At 52.3% G+C, this 19,944-nt stretch overlaps 1 protein-coding gene across 1 annotated transcript in view; it reads right to left on the bottom strand.

The window, feature by feature from the left end:
- NGF (nerve growth factor (beta polypeptide)) overlaps nt 1-19,944 on the bottom strand; it is a 51,964-nt gene that overhangs the window by 31,895 nt on the left and 125 nt on the right. The window lies entirely within an intron of this gene.

Here is a 19,944-nt window from a genome sequence, read left to right as displayed (position 1 = left end):
AACCTCAAGATTCATTTATAACTAATGGAATATTATTTTGGGGGGATTGAGTGTAATTTTCTCAAACAAGTATGCAAAATTCCAGATATTCTATCGTGTTTTTTCCAATCCAGGGATAGCTAATGCTAACTCAGGGATAACTAATGTTAACATTTAGGGCACAGCCTTCTAGAATTTACTTTAGTTTTCTAAAGGATCTTATTTTGACACAGGCCTGGCCCCTCGGAGCGTGTGATGGAGAAGGGGAGGTCTTTCTCGTGCCCAGTAGGTAAAAATGGAGTTTGGCCTGGCAGCGAGGAGGTGGAGTCACGGCTCTTGTAATTTTCCAATGGGATGGCACTTGCCTGGAGCCACCATCTGTTTGCAGGGCAGCTCTGAGTGCTGGGCATCTGATTTCAATAAGCCCGGAGAGCGGTCCTGGCCTACAGCACATTAGCAGCAGGCACAGCTGCTCTGTCTCCACACCCCACAAGCCCACGGAGAGTTGGTCTCGTGGCGCCGTGGTCCCGCGTGACAACAGAAGACAGTGGTTGCTGTTGGACCCTGTCCAATCCTGCAGAGGTCAGCTCTTGACCCAGAGCCTTCTGGAGCATAGAGGCCAGGCTGGTATTGTTCTTTATGATTCGTTATGTTGTCTCAATTAGAAAAAAAGAAATCTATGGAAGTCTGGATGCAGAATTCTCAAGTCTGGAATTCCGCCCACATATGGAAAACAAGACTCACTCACGGAAACAATGCCACTGTGTTTGTCACCCACGGACTCGGGGATGCGACCACAGAGAATGATTGGCGCGTTTTCCCAGTGCTCTTCGCCTGGGGGTGATAAAGAGCCATCCCCGAGCCCAGCCGCAGTCAGACCCCAGTCCTGCGACTGGGGCAGCAAGTGGCGCTCACTGTCTAACGGCAAACACAGCCCCGCCGCTGGCAGCCGGCCCGTGCTCACTGCCATTTTGGCTACTTATCAGCAATAAGATATTTTATTTCACAATATTTAGACAATGAACACAAGAACATAAACAAGTTAATTATTTCAATGTTAATAAGGAAAACATCCCTTCATCTCCAGACCACATGCGTGTATTTCAGTGGAGTGAGCGGGTCACCCTGGGCTGCTGGCTCTCGCAGGCCTTGTTAAGTGGGTAGCACTAGACTTCACCTTGCTCTCCTCCAACCTCTGGCCCTCCTCTGTCCCCCTCAGTGCTGCTTTCCCCCTCCTCTGGGCTTTCCATCCTCTCCCGGGGCTGCCTCCCAGGACCCTTGGGGGCTCCCCAGGGTCAGGCTGCAGCTGGGCCGCATGGGGCCCTTGTGTGAATTAGCAGAATGGACCCTTTTCTCAGGCAGAGTCCGCTCTGTGCCAGGGGGATGGTGTGGTGAGCAGAGAGAGCCCTGACTCACCCCCTCGGCTAGAAGCTCTGTGCCGGATACAACCTGTACCACCGCCACGGAGACGGACTGCCCACAGCGCCCTCCCGAGGACTGGACGGGGCTGGCTGCGGCCGGGGCTGACTCACAGTGCCCGGCCCGGCCCCTGAATTGTTGCACAGGCCCGGAGGGTCCGCAGGTACCCCTGGGCTCCCAGGCGGTGTCAGCAACGGAACGGGGAGGGGATGTGACATCTCTGCAGGGCAGCTGGGCGCCCGTCTTCACATCCACCCAGCTTTTGTCTGCGGAGCTGTGGGTGGCTCACCCTGTGCCAGCCTCTTTCCCACACCTGTCATCTCCAGCCGCCTCCTCTCCTTTGTCTCCTCCGCTCTCTAATCACACCGCACCTGTACACAGCAAGCACTCCAGCTCCCCGCCTCCCTGCCCGCAGCCCACCTGCTGGCCTCTGCCCGCCCGCACACAGCCCTTTGGCGAGCCCTTCTCCCCAGCTCTGCACTCATCCCCAGCACCCTGAGAAGTGGATTCCAGTCAGGTCACTGCGGAGTCCAGGGAAGCGACAGTGTAGGTCACAGAGGAGGGAGAGTGACAGGCTCAGATTCTGCATAGATTCTGAAGGCAGAGTCAGGATGTCCCCATAGCGTGTGAAAGTCAAAGGTCACCCCCTTAGTTTGTGCTGAAGATCTCTAAGGATGGGGTGCTGCCATTGGGTGAGAAGGGGCAGGCTGCAGGTGGAGCTGAATTTAAGGGAACAGAATTGTTAAGTGAGGGCCTGCTGAGGTGTTAATTAGGAGTAGGTTAAAACTAAACCAACCAAACACAGCATTATGTGTATGACAGTGTTCCCAAGAACTAATTTTCTAAGAGACACAGAGACTCTTTAGTGTTTGGGGCCCTCTGGTGGACAAGTGTATTATTAATCTTCAGGGAATTCTCCGCATATGGCAAAAGTACACTTGCAAACATTATTTAGGCCAGTGATGGCGAACCTGTGACACGCGTGTCAGAGGTGACACGCGAACTCATTTTTTTTGGTTGATTTTTCTTTGTTAAATGGCATTTAAATATATAAAATAAATATCAAAAATATAAATCTTTGTTTTACTATGGTTGCAAATATCAAAAAATTTCTATATGTGACACAGCACCAGAGTTAAGTTAGGGTTTTTCAAAATGCTGACACGCCGAGCTCAAAAGGTTCGCCATCACTGCTCTAGCGTGCTCAGCTTCTCTTCCTAGCCAGACCCCATGGCTGCTCTGTGCCTTTAAGATTCCCCATCTCAACACCCTGCCTGACTGCCTCATGGCGCCCTGTCCCCTGTCCAGTCACTGTTTGTCCCCCCACATCCTGTGTGCACAGCAGACACCACACACACACACACACTCACACACACAGGTGTACACGCGCCCTGGAAACAAAGATGCTTCCATTGCAAAACCCTCCCTCTGGGTTGCCCACCCCTCCTTGCTTCCTGCCCATCTTGGTAAAAACTCAAAACTCACTTTTATGTTTGGCAAATCTCTTCCGAGAGCCGGGGTTCAGTGGGAGCGCAAGGTCAGTGGAATCCATTGTTTTTAAACTTGATCAAATCGTATATATTGTGAGCTCTGTCCTCCACTCACCTGCTGCTTCCTGAGCCTAGACACAGACTGGGGAAACCGGCGGTGGGGCCAGCTCCTAATCTGGTGCCCTCGGCTGGGCTCGCAGCCCTGGTTCCTGTGCCCGGGCAGCCGAGTTATATTAAGGAAGAACAGTGTCGGCCTGGCAGCCTCTGCCAAGCCCCGAATTCCTGAGGGGTCACAGCCTGACTTGAGGTCGGCCTGGCCGAGTGTCTCCCGCAGCGCTGGGCAGGCGTGGGTGGTTGATAAATATCGTTCAACGGCAAGGGGTGACGAAGACCCCAAGAAAGGGCTCTTTCTTAGTTGCTCGCTACTAACTTGCCGGGATGTTCCGGATCCTGGGAGGAGCCAGGGGGCCCAGGGTCTGAAATAAACAGCCCCAAGGCCTAAGGCCCTTGCTGACAGTGCCTTCCTGGGAATAAGTTCTTGATCGAGTTTCTGCAGGAAAGTAGGCCTGGGCTTAAAGCAGGGTCTGTGCTGTCCACAGCTAGGAAGCAGGTGGAGTACACGCAGCCTGGTAGTGTTGGTAATTGCCTCTCCCAAGGCAGGGGGGCTGAAGGGGAGAGTAGGCCTGCTTTGTGGCATCTGCTGCTTTCTGAGGTGTAAGTACTCCCACTGTGGCCAACTGCAAGCTACCAGTGTGACCTCATGAGTGTGGAGAGAAGAGACGTTCCCAGTGGAGCAGGAGTGAGCCCGCATGAGCTGCTCCAGCCCACCCTGGCTGCAACATTGCCCGGGATGAGAAAGGAGGACTTCCTTTATCTTTGGAGCATCTCACCTTCTCCTCCTGTTGACCTTTCAGATCTCAGATGTACCATGCCTTCCTCCAGGAAGCCTTCCCTGCCTGCCTGATATGCCCTCTCAGACAGCATACGGCGTGTGGCTCTTTCAGGGCCCTGATCGGAGTGGGACCTCCCCTTCCTTTGTGTGGTTCTTGGTCACTGTCCTCCTGACCAGTCTGCAAGCCCGCGCGGGAGGGAACTGTATATGGTTTTTGTCCACCTGTCTCACCAGTGCCTAGCACAGCTCCTGCCACAAAGCTGGTGCTTGAGAAATAGCTGATGAGTAAAGTAGAAGGAAAGAAAAGAAGAACAGAAGAAAGAAAGAGAAGGAGAAAGAAAGGAAAGAAAAGGAAGGAAGGAAGGAAGGAAGGAAGGAAGGAAGGAAGGAAGGAAGGAAGGAAGGAAGAAAGGAAGGAAGAAAAAGAAAGAGAGGGAAAGAAAGAAAGGAAGGAAGGAAGGAAGGAAGGAAGGAAGGAAGGAAGGAAGGAAGGAAGGAAGGAAGAAAGAAAGACCTGAGCTGGGCTTTGCAGCTAACTCTGATTTTAGATAAGGCACTTCATCCACTAGTCTTCTTTCTTTATTTCCCCCTCTCCCCATCATATATTTAAAATCTTCCCCATGCAGGATTTCTCATGATTCTCTCAATGCTAGGATTCTATGGATCTTTGAGTCAGAATGGTTGTGCAGGTCTTGAATATTTGCAGCTGCCTCAGCAATGTCTCTATTTTTGTGTGTGTGGTGTGTTTGTGGTTACATGTGTGTGTGTGTGTGTGTGTGTGTGTGTGTGTGTGTGTGGTTACGTGTGTGTGTGTGTGTGTGTGTGTGTGCATACGTGCATGTGTGCGTGTGGTGGAGGGTAGACAGGGGCAGTCAGAAGAAGCCCGCAGAAGGGGGAGAAGTGCATTTTATAATGAAAGGCCTTCATTCCCTTTTCATGTCCGAGGCTCCCAGGTCATTGAAGAATCCTCCTGACCCTGTGGTGTTAGATCCATCCCAGTGATTCTTTGCCCGAAAGGCTAAAGGCTTCCTTGGAATTAAAATGCAAGTAAAAAGGGCCAATCAGCTTGGAGGTCCCTTGCAGGCAGGTCTGAGTCGTAAATGTCCTAAATGCAGCTAATGCCCAGGGCAGTGCAGTGCAGTGCAGTGAGAACTCAGTAAAAACTACGGAATAGTTCGCCTGAAGACAGACCTCACTTTGGCAGTAAGTACTGGTTCTAATTAAGAACTTTGGTGGGACCCAAAGTTCCTCCATTTTTATGTGTTTACTTAGGGACATATGGGCAGACACAGCTTCAGAACACTTTATAAGTTTGGTAGCTTTGATCACAAATGAGACAGCCCTGCAATTACTTCTCCCTGAGTCCAGCCAAGCTAGAGGGCTCTTGTCTCTGGAGTTTCTTTCCTATTCCGGTCCAGCTCTTTTTGGCCAGGCCAATGGCAAAAGCAAAGCTGTGGGCCCCTTTCCCTTGTGCGGCATAAGTTCATGCCAAAGACCATGGCTTTGTCGCTTTTGTGACCGCTATGAGAGGGGAGGCCACCTCCAGGCCCCGGTAAGAAAGGAAAGGAGCCTGGTCTGTGCAAAGCATGACACTGACTTTGCATGTGACGAAGCCACGTGGAGGCAGCGTGGAGAGAATCCCAGACATCTGTGCGAGTGAGTTTTAGCTGCCTGAGAACGCCCTGTGACGGGAACAGACCCTGGAGGCGGGGGAGAGCTGTCCCGGCCTCAGTCCTGGGTCAGTGCTCAGGAACCCGGGTTGAACCTGTCTGTGCAGAAGCAGTTGACCTGTGTGAGGCGCTGTAGAGGAACCAGCAGGGGAAGATGGGTTGTGGCGATGCCAGCAATAATGACGAGAACACTAAACATTTTGAGGCTATGTGCCTGGTGCAGTGTTACCCATTTTATAAGCATTATTCTATTTAATCATCACAGCTGCCTTATTATTACCCCCAACGTATAGGTGGCTTAACTGAGTTATCCCACAAATGAGCGGTAAATCACAGTGATACTGTGGCATTGAACCTGTGTCTTCCTTGTCTAGAGATTTCCTCCCAGTGTCTTAAACCCCATTTCCCTTTCCTCTCACTTTCCAAGGACCTCATACTTTAAAATACCCCCTTGAGTCATTGACTGATGTTTGAAAGTTGACTCCAAGGTTTTATTAATATAATGAGGACAGCTGCCATTTGTTGAATGACTTTTATGTGCCAGGTACTAGGCTGCTACATATATTCTCTCATTTAACCACTACTTTGTAAGGATGTATTACTATTACTCCGATTTTATAGTTCAGGAAACTGAGCATCAGGGGGAGTTTATATAATGTATTTAAAGTCCCACAGTCAGTAGGAAGGAAGGCCCAAGGCCAGCCTTTTGCTTGCTCTGTTGCCTGTGAGTGGTCCACGGCCTTCTGACCGAATTCGATGGCTACTAAAAGCAGTCGCCTCTGGGATCAGCAGCAGCCGAGCATTATCGGCCATGCATTGCTTATGAATGAAGGGTCAGAGGTCACGTTTTGATGGCGTAGAAGTCTGACGGCATCAAACTTCTGTGCACCAAGCAGAGGACCTAATGATCAAAGTGGGCCCGGTGGCAAGTTGGCAGGCAGGCTTTGTGAACAGAAAGTCACAGGGGCATGTCAGCAGCTCTCTGAGGAAGCAGAGAAGGGATGGTCAGCTCCAGGTGTGACTTCCGAGGCTGTGTGATGGACAGCTTCATCACCTCAGCCCTACGAGGCACACAGGGCCCAGGCAGCTCTGAGAAGGCGTCTGCGGGAAAATCTGTATTTTCATGGACTGAGTCAGGGCTAAATTAAACATTAGGGTAATCCACCACATCTGAATTTCATCGCCATTATATCATTCTTCAGACCTTGTAAATGTTTATAATGATATTTTTGGTAGGTTGGAGTAAGCCGTCTACATCTGAGGTGTATTACTTTAAATCTACATTTATAGACTAATAAAATGAGGTATTGGCCAGCTCGTCTCCTATAGTCATATCCTCATGAGTATCCAGGCAGCAAAATGAACCAGGGTTATGAGTAAGTGTCCTGAGGTACCCCTGAGGGCACAGGCCCTAAAATATCCATACTGTGTCATTTGTAGGAGGTGTGGGGATGACCAGACCTGTGTGTCTGGGACCAGGCATTCCCCTCTCAAGAGAGGCTCAACGATCTGCAACTCCTGGAAATCTGAGGCCTGGGAAAAAGGAGCCATGGCCTACACTCCCTCCCCCATCAGTCTTGCTCAAGAACTGGACATCAACATCCTTACTGTGAGGTGGCACTGGGGGCTGACCTGGGATGGGCTGAACATGAACTATGCATTATCACAGGTGGCATTACAAGAATTACTTTTTAAACGGAAGCAAAGGGCCAGTGTTTGACACTGGATCAGAGTGTTTGGAATCAAGACTGTCTTGGAGCCATGATTTTCCTACTTATCTCACATAGACCCAACTCAATAGGTCTGTTCAGGACAGTCTCTGCCTGGCCTTCCTAGTGGCCCTGATCCCTCGCTCACTCCTGGGAAATGATGGTGCAAGACCTTCCCAGTTCCTTCCCCGGGAACTACCGTGAGCCCCTCGGGATGAGCTGACTCAGAGATTCTCCCCTGGAGGTGGCTGCTCTTCCCTCCCAGGCCCCTCCCTCCCTCTGTACGGAACCAATGGCAACTCACCTCTCTTTCCTGACTCCTCTGTTCAATCACACATCTTGGGCCTCTGAGTCCTCCAGCTTTGCTCTTTATACCGAATATTAAAGTCCACAGCTGGCTCTAATCTACAAGGCGGCTGGCCCCCCAGGTACGTTCATGCTTGAGAGGAAGCTGCACATCCAAAGTCCTGCTCCACTTTGGGGCCAGCTTAGCCGTAGGGGTGGGGACTCCAGACACTTGCAATGCAACCCATGGCACGCCTCCTCCAGGAAGCCTTCCCGGCAATGCTGCATCCCACTAATCTCCTTTCCTAACCTCTGTAGTTTCTTTGCACCATACTCATCAACAATCCATTCGTTCAGCACACTCACTGAGCTCCCACCATGTGATGAAGTACTTGGTGAGGACAGAAGTTCCCGCCCTCATTCTCAACACAAGAAAACAAATAACAGAATGAAGTACTAAGCAATAAATAAAGTTGGGTAAGGGAACAGAGTCTACTGGTGGCAGGGTTTGGTGGGGGTGGGAACAGACATTTTAAACTAGGGGGTCATCTGAGCAGACCTAGTGGTGAAGCAGATCTGTGGGTAGGAGTGTCCTAAACAGAGGAAACAGCATGTGCAAAGTCCCTGAGGTAGTCACAAGATCAGTGTGTTGAAGACATAGCAAGAAGGTCAGCGTGGCTGCCGCAGAGCAGGCAGGCAGGATGCAGACTGTTGGAGAGGGTGTCAGGGCCAAATCATATAAAGGCAGGGCTTCTCTACCTCAATCCTGCTGATATTTTGAGCCAATTCTTTGCTGAGCGTGGATGGGTGGGTGGTTATAGCCCTGTGCATTGTAGAATGTTAAGCTGCATCCCTGGACTCCACTCATTAGAGGCCAGTATCACCACCACTACTACCCCCCACCCCATCCCCGCACACACACACTGTGACAATCAAAAATGTCTCCAGCTGTTGCAAATGTCCCCTGGCGGGGGGTTGGGGGGGATTCACTCCTAGTTAAGAACCACTGAACTAAGTCCATGATAAAAATTTGGATTTTACTCTATGTGTAACGGAAAGCCATTGGAGGGTTGAGAGCTGGGAAGTAACGCGACATGACTTACTGCTCTAGAAGGGCACTCTGACAGCTGTTGGGTTAAAAGGCTGTGAGGGAACAAGGATGGAGGCGGGGAGACCCAGGAGGAGGTTCCCATAGTTGTCGGGTGAGAGGGTATACTGGTTTGGACTAAGAAGCAGTCGTGGGGTGGGGAGAAGTGACTGGATTCAGAATTTCGTATGAAGCCACCAGAACTTGCCGGTGGTTTGGCTATGAAAGGTGATGTGGAAGGCAGAATCAGGGATGCTTTCTAGATCTGGGGTCGGAACAACTGAGGGAATAATGATGTCATTGAGACCGAACTGAGACGTGAAGAATAGTTTGGGGGTCAAAAATCCTACATTTGAGATGCCCATTAAACATCCACGTGGCCATGGACATTGGGATGGAGATCTAGAAGTTGTAGGTCGTGTTTAATGCCTGGGGAGCATGAAATCATCTACGAAAAGAGTGATACAGAAAAGAAAGGGTCCTGGAGCGGCTCCAGGGCACCCCACTATTTCGAGGTCCGGGGAAGAAGAAGCTAGCAAAGGGGATGGCAGAGGAGGCCAGTGAGAAAGAGGGACGTAAGGAGAGCTCCATGTCCCCAAGGCATCCTGGCCCTGTCACTCCATCTGCCTGAGACTGTCCTCAGCCAGGTCACCATGCAATCGGGGAGCTCCTTGGGCATTCGTTTGTGTTTAGCATCACCGACCACTCAAACACCAGGATCTAAGCAACCGGAAGACTTCACAGACGTCACCTTGTTTAACCCTGACGCTCACAAGTGCTATTAGTCCCATTTTATAGCTGAGGAAACTGACAACCAGAGAGGTGTGGTACCTCACCCCCCATCACTCCCGGGCCTGGCGCCCTGGGGAGTCTGATTCCGTGTTCAGGCTCTTTCCACGGTGTCCTTGGCCAAGGGCCCACTCAATGCCTAGCACAGGCCTCCTGCCCGGGAGGGGCAGGCAGGAGCGTGGAGCGCTCGTGTAGGGCAAGTGACTCTTAAGGTCCCTCAGCCACCACGGTCCAGCATTGGCACCTGGAGTCTGACGCTCCTCACCTGGGGCTCTCACATCTTACCCCTTGTCTACGGCCAAGGTGTTTCCCCAGCCCTCGGACCATGGTCAATGCAGCAGCCCATTCAGCAGGCAGGGGCGATATTATTAGTCTTATTTTACAGATTAAGAAACAGGCTCAGAGGGGTTCTGTGACTTGCCCACATTACACAGCGAGAAGAAGGCTGAGCCAGAAATAAATCCCTGCTTTCCTGAATTGCAGCATTACTGTGTCGAAATAAAGAACCCATCCCTGACTTAACCGTTATCCTGTCTTACACACAACTTTCCCAATCCATAAAAGAAATAAGCTTCCAACAGGTTTGTGGACTTTTCCCAAGCCCAAGCATGGCCAGTCCAACTTCTGTCCATAATCATTTAAGAAGCTGAAATGACTAGAGTTGAACGTTTAAAATTTTAAGATTACTTTTTTTTTTTTGCTTAATCATAAAGGTGCTTTTAAAAAGAACCTTTGAAACATATTTGTTGCTTTACTAAGTCCTCCACTTTCTGACATGCCCAGTTCTTTTTCAGAAAAAATGAAAAACAACAATGCTTAAAGGCCCCACCCCCCAAATGTTTTCTTCCATCTCTAAGATACAGAGAGAGATGCTGACACCCGGCCATGAAATCTGGAGTCGGGTTTTGGTGTGTGACCTCCTCACAGAGGAAAAGGAAAACATTGTTAAAGGTTCACACTTTCCCATCAAAGGGCAGACACGACACCCTTGAGCCCGGACGAAAAGAAGGTAATTCGTTTCGTGCCTAGGAGACATTCTTGGCGGTGTGTCATGTCCGGGACAATTGATTCCATTTTTCATTATGAGTTTCAGAAAGGGTGGACATACACTTTCCACCCCCACCCCCCTTTTGGGCACAGAAAAACTAAGTTGGCATTTGCTTTTCCCTTCAAAACAAAACAAAACAAAAAGACCCCCAAAACCACCAAGGTGCAACAGCGATGAATTCAAATAGCCTCTTGGCTACTTTGCTTGCCGTCCACTCAGGTTCAATATAGTCTCCTGCGCGGAGGGGACTGGATATGATGTGACAAACGTCTCTCTTCTGCTGTAAATGTTACTGGAAAGGTGCAACTGGCCTGATGACAGTGTTACAGGGAACAGTGGCCTGAGCGGTGGCAAGGAGAGAGGGATACTCAGAGGAAAATGACACTAGAAACAAATCTGTTTTCTCCCTTTCCCTCCCCCCACCCCCCACTGCCTGGTAACCTCAAATAGAGCTGCCATAGCTGCCTAGACAGGAGCGTTGGTACTTTGGTTGGGACTGGAATTCAGCATTTGAGGAGATGTCACTAATAATCCTCTCTGAGTCCCGGTGGTGAGCATGGGGCCCGGTAGGAGGGCGTTTCACAAGGGGAGAGTTGGAATGAGCCCCAGGGGAGCATGGGAAATGCAGAAGAGGGGAGAAGGGGAAGCTTTCTTGTTAAAAAAGAAGCGGGGGGATTGTCACTGCTGATCTGCCTGCAGGGGCTTGCGTTAGCCAGGCTCTCAGGAAAAGGGGACAGGTCACCTTTGTGGCCCCCTCTGGGTGTGCGTCACTCTTTCGCACACCCTCCCCTGGGAAGGGAAAGTCAGGCCTGGGGTCAGCAACAGGCTGCAGCTGGGTTGAGGGCTGGAGTTAGGATTAGGGTTTGATTTCCCTGAAGGTGTCAGCTCCAGTGTCCACACCAGGAGCCTAAAGCTGTTTATAGGAGGGGAGACGCTTAAACCGCCCGCCCCCCCCCACGCTGCAGCAGCCTGGAGCCTCCCTCATGAGAAAATGGTAGGCTCTCTGCTCTGGGCAGGGAGTGCTTAAGAATTTGACAATGTCAACACTTTAATGGCATCTTAGCCCTGCTGTCCTTACAAAAATATACTGAGGGGAAGGGATGCGATTTGTGGGGACGGAAGCTCCTCCCAGAGCGACTGCACCCACAGGAGGGCCAACACAGTTATCCCCGTCCCAGGGCCGTGGTGCCCCTCTGCCGCTCCAAGGGTGGGAGGAGGATGTCTTGTGCCCCTTAGACATTTGCGGTCACGGTCGTGTCCGGGGGCCAGAATCAGAGGAAGGTGGCTCTGCAAGAACGAAGTGGGAGGAAGATGACATGGAAGGTGGGGACAAAGGCCAGATATGATTATTGTTTTCTTGCTGGGTTTGCCAGAGAACATCAAACCGCAGGGATGAAAGCGGGTAGGGAAGTCATGGTGGTGATGAAGTTGCGTTGTCTTAAAGAAGATAGAGAGAGAGGAGAAGAAGGAGGACAAGGCAGAGGGGAGGACAGACAAGGACAGCAGCTCTCACTGACTCGGGGCCTCCTTGGTGGCAGGCACAGTACCAGCCACACTGCACACTTTGGTCAGTGACTCTACACGCCAGCCCTGCGAGGGGTCATCATTCTGACCTTATACACTGAGGCTTAGAGAACTTGTTGCCCAAGGTCAGACAACTGGGAGCCACAGAGCTGGCACTTAACCCCGGCCTCTGAGCTATGCCTTTTCCTAAGCCATGCTGTCATCCATACCAGTAGCTTGTAAGCTTTTTTTTTTAACGACTCACAGTGAAAAAATACATTTCCATCATGATCCAGTTTGCACATGTATATGTGTAACATATATACAACTGAAACAAGTTTCATGAATACTTTCCCTGGCTGCATGCAATACCCACTAATTGCTGAAAATCGTACTCTGCTCTCTTTCATTTAGAGAGAGAGGGAGAGACCAGTAAATTGATTCCACATCTCCATATGGGTCTTTGAACAACATTTTCCTTTCCTCTGGCCTCTGACAGTCGATTTGAAATGTTTTCAACTCCCTGCTTGATCTTGTTGGATGCCGGGCAGCATCTTTGCTTCTGAGGCATGTTGCTAATTGTGCACTCCGGACTGTCCCTCTGGTCAGGGGCCATCATCAATCAAATATTTCAGAAATTACAAATATCTGACAGAGACGCTCGCTTGGAAAAGAGTCCGTCCAGGAAACCATCCAGAAAACATAACCGCTGATCTCAGGCCCCGACTAGTAATATTTTAGGCGGTTGATGCATGCTTTCGCCAAAGCAGCTATTCTCTCTGTTTCCAGAACCTAAAGGTCTCCTCTGTTCTGATGGGGCAACGCACAGTCACCATCTAACACTAAATGCCAAAGGACAAGAAGAACGCGAGGGGCGGTGGGAGATCTACCAACCCACCGCCAACAGTAGGGCTGTCTTTCTCAGTTTTTGGTGATCACGCTTGCTTTTCGGGGGTGTGCGTGTGCCTCCACCCTGCTCGCAGATTTGGGGGGTGATGTGGTTTCGACAGCGAGGGGCAGTGCCAGGCTTGGCTGAATCAGATGTAGGTCATGGAAAGTGAAGCCCAGATCAGGTGGCTCGGCGTGCGCCGGCCCTGATGAGCCGCGGCCACGGTGACTTCACTGAGAGCAATGTGCACACTAATTGAGAAAACATGTTCCTGTGATGGCCTCATGCAAAAATCCAGTTACGAATTTTTTTTTTTAATTCCTAAGAATTCCTTGAATATTTGCCGTGCGTGTCTATACAGCCTCCCGGAGTACTTTTCCTTCTTACTGAGAGGAGCTGTGTTTTTCTGCTGAGGCCCAGGTCAGATTTTTAAAGGGGTAGGATTCTGACAAGTGGGCACAAGGACACAGACCTCGGGAGGAGCAGGGAGAGGGCCGGAGAGGAGAAAGGTCACCTATACCTTCTGTCCGTTTCCTGGGGCAGGAAAAAGCAGTCGAGCTCAGGCACTTGCTCCATCAGCCTCTGGGCTTAGTAAGGGCTTTCCAGCGCCCTCTCACTCACCCTCACCGCTGACCTCTGACACTGACCTTATGGTTCCCTTTTATAGATGAGGAAACTGAGGCTTGGAGGGGTTACGGAATAAACTGATAAAATCTGTCTGAGTTTGGGCCGGGCTCCTTCTAGTAAATCCTCTCGCCTGAGGGACGGCCCCTCCCCCAGGAAGCCTTCCTGGAGGGCGCCTCATCATGGAGGCCTCTCCCTTCTCTGAGGTCTTATGGCCACACAGTCAGCACCTCTTCGGCTGGCTCCCCTGATACGGCTCTCAATTGCTCCGAGTCTAGACGAGACGGTGAAAAAGCCTGCTGACAGGTTCTGTTGGTGCTACACGGATGTTTTGAAAGTGAAGAAATTATACATTCAACCTCAGAGTCTTGACTTTTCTCGAAAGGTTGGAAGATCTGGCCACACTGGACTTATCACCGTGCAAAGCAAAGGGGACACACGGCCTGTCTGTCCCCTTTCCATGGGCCATGCCATTTGTAGTTCACTGCACCCCACCAGCCTGTGGCCTTACCTCACTCACATGCCCTGACCAGCCCCTAACGCTATTTTAATTTCGGCTCCACAGCAAGCTCCTTGGGCAGGATCATGATTTACATTTGTCATGACTCCCCTGGTTAGCACCGTGATAGAGATGCTCATTGGGAGGAGGGGAGTCAATCCAGCGGCCTGATAGCTGGTGGACCTCCCTCCCCAGTAGGGTGGTACTGTCCCCACTTTGGCCACAGGGATATGCAATTCGGCAACAGCTGCCCGGCCCCTCACCTTGGCATGGAGAGCGCAGACGCCCTGCTCTCGTGGAAAAGCTCCCAGCCTCCTTCTTCCTTCTCCTGGAAATTCCATAAGACACAGAAAGTCCTACAGACACCAGTTGTTGGAGGAGGAGGCGCTGCTATGCGGGTAAGGAACCAAACACTCTGAAAGCTGCCAGGACAAATGGCCCTCCTCGAGAAGTGCCTTATTTAGAGAGCGTTGCATAACGTTTCTGAAGTACGAGTCTGAGGGGAAGCTGCCTCGGAAAGAAAACCGCCGGAGAGTAGCCACGGGTCGCCTTTTACCAAGATATTATGAGGCAAAGAAAACGCAGATGAAGAGTTTGGTTAAAATTCTATGTAAATGAGAATGTTCATCACTGAAGGTCAAAATATAGACTTAGAGAATGAAAGGTGGTATTGACTGACCTGAAGTGAAAAGGCATCAAGAAAGGTACCCCCGCCCCCCCTCAGATCAGTCCTGCCCAGGGAGAGCAGGAGGGGAAGGATCGCGTGTTGTGGAGTGCCCACTGTGTGCCAGGCCCGGGCTGGAGTCCCACCGGCAGCATCCCCACTGTGCACTGCAGCCCGGCAGAGAAGCTACTACTGTTCTCTTTTCCAGAAGAGCAACTGGGATCAAGAGATGCTCTCCTGCATCTCTGTCCCCTGGTGCTCATCTCCGTCCTCTCTGCTCACCTGGTCCGACATCCTTCCTGCAGTCAGAGCCCAGCATGACCGCCCCTCCCTTCAGAAGCACAGCCCTAAGGGGGCCTGACTCTCTTGGCATCTCCCGTCTCCGCGGGGATTCGACACAAGGTTGTGGCACCCCAGTGTGTTCACCTCTGAGCCTGGTCTGCTCAGGTCCTAACACGGGATGGCATGTCACCGGAGTGGGCAAATGAGATACTCAAGTCACTGTAACCACACCTCAGAGCCACAGCGATGAGGGCCTGAGACAGCACCTCCCTGTACCCCCACCTGGGCTGAGCACACCTGGCTTCCACCAGGCAGCCCTCCTGGGCGCACCCTGGAGCAGCATGCAGCAAGCAGACAGGTGATACGCACCACGGACCCTGGCTACTGACCCAAGAGCCGAAGGAAGACGGCACGGCAGCCCCTCTGTACCAAACAGCAAATACTATGTGGTTCCTGGGAAGGTCCCGTCGCTGCGGGCTGTGACTGCCGTCCACGTGGCAGGGCTTCTGTGCGGAGCTCGGGGCGTTCCTTCCCACCGGCGTCCAGACCCAGACCCTCCCCACCCGCAGAAGCCACCACAGGCGCTGCCCGAACATCGCCCTCTGCTGAGCCTGGTGGCGGGCTTACAGGGAAACCCTGACTGACTCTGACTAATTCTACTAGTACTGCTCATAAAAATAAAAGGATGCTCCACAAGTGGAAGGGGTTGGCCAAACTCTTGGGCAATTCAAAAAGCATCTGCTAGTCCCACCTGACAGACCACAGTCTCCGCCAGTCTCCTCCTTACTGGGATCTCACTAGGGCTCCCAGCCTTTTTATTTTTTTATTTTTTATTGCTTCATTACAAGTCAACTCTCCAAACTCTATCAGCCCTACCCCTTTGGTAGTTTTCTCTCTCCTACTACTTGGGGGTGAGTAGCAAGTAGGCCTCCCTGTAATATCCTCCCAGACACTCCTTTTGGCCCTTGGCACTATGAATAACCAAATGGTTCACACTGCCCTCCAGCGAGAGGTTGGGTCAGAGGTAAGGATCCTGCGAGCTGTTCTCCTTGAGAACAAGCCCAGAGCTAGAAGCGCCGTCCCTCCAGGGCAGCATTGCCAGCCTCCTTTTTTCACTCCAATGTCACATTATTGGTGCCCATTTATCCTCACAGCTGGGGCCCAGGTGTATTAATTTGATAGCAACATGCACCCATGTGGCATTAAGTGCTGCCAGTGCCGGGGAGGGTCTGCTTCCTCATCCTGTCATTTGGGGAGGAACCTCCTGGTGCCACAGTGTGACCCACTTAAGGAAGGAGGGGAGGGTCTCTGCCCAGAGCTGCGGGCACCCCGGGCAAACAGTCTGCCTGTGTTTTTAGTAGCAAATAGCACAGACAGAGGCCACCACGATCTAAACCCTGCTGGGCCTTCTCCCCATTCCCTCTGGTTTTGTTTTCATGTGGCTCATTTGCAGTCACACTCCACTGACAAAAGGCAAAGGATGAGGCCTGGTGGGGCGACAGCACTGACGTTCCTGCCAGTGGCTTCCCGGGCCCTGAAATGCTGATTCTTGGAGAATGGAGCCCAGGCTGGGCTCCATTCTCAGTGATAAACAGATGCCCAACATTAAGGCCTGGAAGAAAGGGCCTCGCGGGTAATTTCCAAGGGCGTTCTGAACTGGGAGCAAATTATCCTTTTAATAAGCATTTAACCATATATGGCACGGCGGGAGGGGGTAATCTTCGGTTGTCACCCTGACTTCCGTCATTCAGTAGTGAAGGTAGGGATGCTACGCTTCCTGCATTAGGTAAATAGGTCATTCTTACCCAAGAAGCGTCCCCAACTGCCACTGGCCCCATTGAGAAACACGAGTAATTCAATGCACTGGTCCTGCCGATTGGGAAATGGAAGCTGAGAAGTTCAGTGACTTGCTCAAGGGCACAAAGCTACTTTCCCTCCTGTTTCTAAACTCAGGAAACGACCACAGGAAGTTACTTAAAATAGAGGAGGAAAATATCAAGAGATCATCCCTCGATGTTTCAGTCTGATTCCTGCCGTGTCGAAGGCCAGTAGTCTATGGCGACTTCTCAAAAGCATGTAACGTAGCCCCTAGGAGGATACGGGAAGCATCACGGAGCACGGAACTCTTCTTGGTTGTACGCTGTCATCGTTCTGGTCTTGGCCAAACTTTGTGGCTGAAGGGCTCTCCGCCTCGGCTCACATAGTGACAGTCCTTGTGCACATCCACCCACAGGCCGGGGACCCGGGGCCTCAGTGTCTCCAGCCCCGCTTCTGCCTCAGGACCATCTTGGCTTTACTGCTCTTTGGAATGAGGATGTTAACGGTTTCTCCACGGCCAGGAAGCAAGTTTCCTGGGAACGGGTTGGGGAAGGGTCCTCCATCTCCATGCGTTTGCTTCCTGCCCCCACCGTATGCTGTTCTGTAAAACTGGTCCGTCACGGAGCTGGTTTCTCAGACCAGCCAGGCCTGCGAGCTGACGGTTCCGCCGAAGATTTGTAAGATCAGAGGCGCCAGTCACAGAAAGACAAACCCTCTGGGAACACGGGTTGTTTGCTCAGAGATGTCCAGACATTTTAAGTGAATCCCCTGCAAGCCTGCCACTGCCTCCCGAGAGCAGAAAGTGTTTGCTGCCAGCAGAGGTCTCCAAGACTTACCTGCTCTGGGCCCTGACGTCCCTACAAGGTCTTTTTGGGAGAAGACAAATGGCCGGGCCTCTGGTGCCGGGTGTGGCACCGATGTCTGCGTGGGCGACTGCTCCGTGCCCGGTCCGGAGGGGCAGGAGCGCGTCTCCTTTGCAGCTTCTCTGGGGCTCCTTGCAGCTGCGCAGCGAGGGGCACTCCTGGAATGTGCAGCAGGAGCGCTGCTCGCATTTGAAAGTGAAGTGCGGTGGTTCTCATCAGTTCTCATCAGTTTCATCTCAGCGGTGATGAGAAACTTCCCTGAGGCTGCAGCCCTGCCCTGCCCTGCCCTCCCTGCTGCTGTCGCAGCTGGGCCCCCTTCCTGGCCAAGGCACGGATTTCTCCATGCAAGAGAGAGCGAGAGAGCGGAGTGTGAGGCTTCATCCCCTCCGCCCTCTGGTGCTCTGGGTAGGAGATGTGGGAGGGCAAATGGGACAAGGTGAGACCCTCACTCTGAGAACGGCTGAGGGTGCAGTGCTGGGATGCCTGCCCTGAGTGGACCCATTTCCCAATTCTGTAGTGGGGCTGGGCTGCTGCAGGGGTAAGGCGGCTGCCCAGGGAAGGCGTGGCACCAGAGCTGGTTATAAAATCCTCTGTTACTCCTCCAGTTCTTTCAAACACGTGTCCCCATGCCCCAGAGACCCGGCGCCTCCTAACATGTTCCCCTTCGAGGCTGCCCTTTTTTTCACCTGCACACAAATATGGGGAAAGCCTGGGGGAGAGGTTTGGTAGCCTGTGCTGTTAGCCCCGCCCCTCTCCAAGGACCCAAGTGTGGGGAACGCTCATTTCTTCCTTGTGTCCATGCCAGCAGGGCCAGTCTCAGCCCCCAGACCACTCTCACTGCCCCCACCTCACCCCAAACCTCTGGGAACACTGCCCGTCATGGAGTGACAGTTCAGTTGCCCAGGTTGCCATGTGACTTAGTCCACAGAAGAGACCCATCCGGATCTCAAGTGGACTCTCTAGACCAGTGGTTCTCAACCTCTCTAATGCCGCGACCCTTTAATACAGTTCCTCATGTTGTGGTGACCCCCAACCATAAAATTATTTTCGTTGCTACTTCATAACTAATTTGGCTACTGTTATGAATCGTCATGTAAATATCTGATATGCAGGATGTATTTTCATTGTTACAAATTGAACATAACTAAAGCATAGTGATTAATCACAAAAACAATATGTAATTATATATGTGTTTTCCGATGGTCTTAGGCGACCCCTGTGAAAGGGTCATTCGACCCCCAAAGGGTCGCGACCCACAGGTTGAGAACCGCTGCTCTAGACTCTCTCCTGGGGCTCTGCAGAGGGGGAGTTTCAGGCTCAGAGCATGAAGCCCCTGGAGATAAGTTACGGTGGGCCCTCCAGCAGGATCCTGACTTTGCAGAAGGCAGCTGGCGGCACATGTGCAGGAGGAGGGGCTGGCACGGGCAGTGGGTGCGCCCAGAGGACGGAGCCAGGACATTAATCAAGGGCCTTTTCTCCAGGATGACAGACAGGGCAGAGGCACCCCGGCGAGCACTGTTTTTGCTTTCCAGCTGGGAACGTGCACTAAGTTGTTCTTGAATACCCACGGCACCCAAAAGGCTTTGCTGTAATGCTCTTCAATGCACGGAACACCCATAAATTATCCTTCCCACTCTTACAACTTCCAACCTGGAACAACTTGGAAAAACCAGCCTAGCAAGCAGGCTCCTCTCAAATCTCAGTTCACAAGAGAAGAGAAAGTTCAAGCAGTAAGCACCTTCCAGGAGAATTGCAGAGATTGTTGTTGCTGAAAGAATGAGCAAAGTCGTAATGGAACAGCGCAAAGCCTCTTGTTTGCCTTGGCTGAGCGATGCCGCTCTCTGCCCCCTGGGTCCTCAGTCTTTGCTGCCTGGACCAAGGCGCTGGCCGCCCCACCCCTCCGGGCCAGCTTCTCACACACCTGGCAGCAGACAGCCGGTGCCCAAGAAGCCCGGGCCGAGCCTCGGTGACCTCGGTCGGTCGGGGCTGCTTGATGGAGGCCCCTTGGCCCGCAGGCTTCCTCCATCAAGCTCCGGGGGCCCTCCCTCGTGAATCCCAGCCCTGCAGCCACGCGCAGAAGAGCCCACAGACACTTGCTCCGTTCCTGGCAAGGTCCAGCGCGCCCTGCCCTCTGGTCCCCTCACCTGGGGAATTTCCAAACTCTGTGCACAGCCCAGCCGGCGCGCGGTGCACTCGCCCTCTGGTGCAGACCACGCTCCTCTGGTCCAGGCGCGCTCCCCTCCGGCGCGCATCCCTCTCGCCTCCCGCCACCCCGCTCACTCGCTCTCCCTCACTTGTGCGCTGTCCCTTCTAGCCCCGGAGCGGATAGTCCTTCCCTGGCACCGCCACGCGGCTACCGCAGGCGCCAGGGTGGCCTCCGGACTTCGGGCCATTGGGAGACCGTGAACTCCGCCACCGGAAAGACCGCAGCTCC

This window comes from Myotis brandtii, unplaced genomic scaffold (genome assembly GCF_000412655.1).
Source record: "Myotis brandtii unplaced genomic scaffold, ASM41265v1 scaffold131, whole genome shotgun sequence".
Lineage (NCBI taxonomy): Eukaryota > Metazoa > Chordata > Mammalia > Chiroptera > Vespertilionidae > Myotis > Myotis brandtii.
The sequence above is the reverse complement of the archived record's forward strand: the minus strand, read 5'-3'. Positions and strand labels throughout refer to the sequence as shown.